The 2924-nt window shown below is 29.6% G+C and overlaps 1 pseudogene; it reads left to right on the plus strand.

Annotated features, from left to right (window-relative positions):
- Window positions 1-1049: 1049 nt before the first annotated feature.
- LOC113370779 overlaps window positions 1050-2924 on the plus strand; it is a 3454-nt pseudogene continuing 1579 nt past the window's right edge.

A 2924-nucleotide genomic window follows, 5' to 3' on the forward strand; every position in this document is an offset into this window, starting at 1 on the left:
AGTAGGATCACTTTCTATAATCTAATAAGCTAACTCTACTGTGAAAAACGTTAAAATAGTTAAATAGCATATAGATACATTATAGTCTTTAAACATTTTAAAACTGACAAATTTATTTAATTTTCCAAAAAAATCAATTGGCTGCTCTGATTAAAATTTTATACAAATTAATATCTAATAGTCATCATAATCTTCTGGTGCATTCATACATACATTATATATACAAATCTCTTATACAAATAATCAACATCGCTTTTGTAATATTTTTCAGATTTGCCTTCATTATGAGTAAAATAGCAAAAACAACATAATACACATAACGGAAGAGAAACTCCATTTGTTTTGCGCAATTTACCAAGGCGTAAAATTTAACTGCATACAGCAAAAATAAATATTCTGGTAATTCAAGAGTCATATGCCATAAAGAATTCATCATCGGTTGTCATTAAATAAATATGGCAATAATTTATAAGTTGCCAGTAAACATCATCAAAGAAGTAACCAAAAAGATATTAGAGACTTGGAGTTCGTCATATTTCAGAAATGTTAGAGAATATTGCTCCATAATTTCTAGGTACTGAAAAGTTGGGGAACGTATATTTTAATTGAAGTCCAATAGAAAAGTAAGTTAGTAATAAATATATATATATATATATATATATATATATATATATATATATATATATATATAAAGTGGATCCCTTGTGGGTGTTTTTATTCTAAACCCTACTATTTAATATTAATTATATAATTTTGAATTTATCCATTGCAATTATTTACATTTTTTTAAATATTATTACAAATTAGTAGAATCAATTTTAACAATTTGGTATTGCTATCTAGAAATTCAAAATATTTCTGTCGCATGTGACAATATTAATTTGTCTCTTCAACCGTGACTGGATATTTAAAACTTTATATATCATATTTAACTAAATATAATGCTAATAACAATAATCCTCCATTATAGAGAATAATATTATTAGTTTTTTAGAAGGAGATTTTATCACTAGCCAATACAAAACGTTGGACAATAAAAAGTAGAAAAAATGGCAATAGTGACGACGATCGTTTCGGCAATAAAAGCCGCCACACTATTGATAGGAATTGGAAAATTGTCAATTCTTCCTGTGCTAATAGCATCGCTGGCATATTACAATTACGACCTGTTCGATCCCGAGAACAGGCCGGCGGTCGTCACCCAGGAGCAGATGCTCAAGACCTACGATTTCATAATCGTGGGGGGCGGAAGTGCGGGCTCCGTTTTGGCCAATAGGCTATCGGAGAATCCCAACTGGAATGTCTTGCTCCTCGAAGCTGGTGGACACGAGACCGAAATTTCTGATGTGCCCATTCTATCGCTCTACTTACATAAAAGTAAAATGGATTGGAAATACAGGTAACTGAATTTATTTAGAAATATTAATTCGGTTCCCCCATGAATTCGTTTCCCATTAGAGCTTATATTGTGGCAGGGCGTAAAGTTCATAAATACATTTAAAGCGTCCCAAGCTTCGAACATTCTCTGTTTAAATTTGACTTCGTATCGAAATTTAACAATCCCTGTTATTATGGATTAATTCGTAAAATATTGCAAATATTAAAATAATACATTATAGAAGTTATTGATGAAACTATTGCACTGCCGAACAATAAATTTTCCATTACATATTGAAATATTATTAATTAAATTTGTTGAAAATGTGTAGTAAAAGATATAAAAAATAAAACTTATTATCTCACGTGATTATAATTTTCAATCGTTTCTCCTTTTTCGTGTCTCTATTCAATTATATAAATAATATTCTTTCATATATTTTTCAACTTCTATTATCTTTTAAAATAAATAAAATAAAATAACATAGTTTTGAAAATTTTAAATTAGTTATTAATATTTTAATGCAATTGATTCTGAAATATATTGAACATTGTATTGTTATATTTTGTTTGTATTTATAAGCATATTCAATATTTTAAAAATAATATTAAATATAAAAAATATGATTCTTTGTTCTATTATCTTATGAATAAATATATAGTACTCAAAATAATTATTAAGGACAAAAAATAGCTAAAGTTACTTTATAGTTAATTATACAATAGAAATATTATTAAAGTGTTGATTTCTCCATGATTTGCTTCAATTGGGTGATATAACACTAGCATATTGGTGGACCTTTGTATTGAATTAATCAAAATAGTAATGTATTGATAATGTTTCTATTATAATTATACTACTAGTATTATATCATAATTGATAAATTAAAGATTTCATTAATGTTAATAAATGCACTGATTTCATAATGTAAAATGTTTCAATTATAAATCAAATTATGAATGGTAAATTTTTTCAAGGACTCAGCCTCAAAAATCGGCTTGCCAGGCAATGGAAGACCAGCGCTGTTGCTGGACGAGGGGAAAAGTTTTAGGTGGATCCTCAGTGCTGAACACCATGCTGTATATCAGAGGAAACAGAAGAGACTTCGATCATTGGGAAGCTATGGGTAACACAGGATGGAGTTACGAAGACGTATTGCCCTATTTCAAGAAAAGCGAGGACCAAAGGAATCCCTACTTAGCTAACAATCCATATCATTCGACAGGTTTATATTAAATTAATGTAAAATTAATTGTGATACGTGTCAATCGTTTCTAAAATAACATTTTCTAGTTTAATTGAATCTATTAATTAATTAATTTACTGAATTTCGATTATTCAGGTGGATATCTGACAGTGCAAGACGCCCCGTACAACAGCCCCTCGGCGCCGCTTTCCTGCAAGCCGGCGAAGAAATGGGATACGACATAATTGACGTCAACGGGGAAAATCAAACTGGTTTCGCGTTCTACCAATATACGATGAGACGCGGAGCGAGATGTAGCACATCCAAAGCTTTTTTGCGACCGATTCGATTACGTAAAAA

This window comes from Ctenocephalides felis, unplaced genomic scaffold, assembly GCF_003426905.1.
Source record: "Ctenocephalides felis isolate EL2017-DRISC unplaced genomic scaffold, ASM342690v1 CF-g0.4_SCAFFOLD_01492, whole genome shotgun sequence".
NCBI classification, from domain to species: domain Eukaryota; kingdom Metazoa; phylum Arthropoda; class Insecta; order Siphonaptera; family Pulicidae; genus Ctenocephalides; species Ctenocephalides felis.